Source organism: Acomys russatus, chromosome 5, assembly GCF_903995435.1.
Source record: "Acomys russatus chromosome 5, mAcoRus1.1, whole genome shotgun sequence".
Classification (NCBI taxonomy): Eukaryota; Metazoa; Chordata; class Mammalia; order Rodentia; family Muridae; genus Acomys; species Acomys russatus.
Window position 1 is genome coordinate 22,710,176 of NC_067141.1, and position 686 is coordinate 22,710,861.

Genomic DNA, 686 nt, shown 5'->3' on the forward strand with positions numbered 1-686 from the left:
ATGTAAATCAAACATGCCTATATGTACACATGTACACCAATGCAATTAACGCTAGCCATCCTGGGCATTGTGATATCCTGAGACTTGACTGAGGAGATGCTAGAAGGTCTCTTGTCTTGTGTGCTTGTCTGTGTGCACAGCTCCATAAACCTATGTGGAATAACAAGCATCTTCAGCATTTTAAGAATTGAATATGCTAGCTGGGAGGCAGAGAGCAACTGGATCGCTATGAGTTCGTGGCCAGCCTGTTCTACAAAGTGAGTCTAGGACAGCCAAGATAACATAGAGAAAACCTGTCTCCAAAACAACAAAAAAACAAAAAGTAAAAGAAATAGAATTGAATATGCTCACTTTGGGAACACATATATTAAAATTGAAAACCATAAGATTAGCATGGCCCCTGTGTAAGGATGACACACAAGTTCATGAAGCATTCCCTATTTTTTGGTTTTCAAGACAAGGTTTCTCTGTGTAGCCTTGACTGTCCTGGACTCGGCTTGTAGACCAGGCTGGCCTCGAACTCACAGCGATCCACTGCCTCTGCCTCCAAGTGCTGGGATTAAAGGTGTGTGCCACCACTGCCTGGCCTGACTCATTCCTTATTTTTAAAAATTGGCTGTTGAAGAAGAAGAAGAAGAAGAGAAGAAAAAGAAGACGAAGAAGAAGAAGAGAAAGAAGAAAGAAGA

General features: G+C 41.8%; 1 non-coding gene across 1 annotated transcript; it reads left to right on the forward strand.

Annotated features, from left to right (window-relative positions):
* The first annotated feature begins 343 nt into the window (after positions 1 to 343).
* LOC127190267 (U6 spliceosomal RNA) lies at positions 344 to 445 on the forward strand. Its single transcript, XR_007830761.1, has one exon. It is a non-coding gene; the product is annotated as a U6 spliceosomal RNA (small nuclear RNA).
* The last annotated feature ends 241 nt before the right edge of the window (positions 446 to 686 follow it).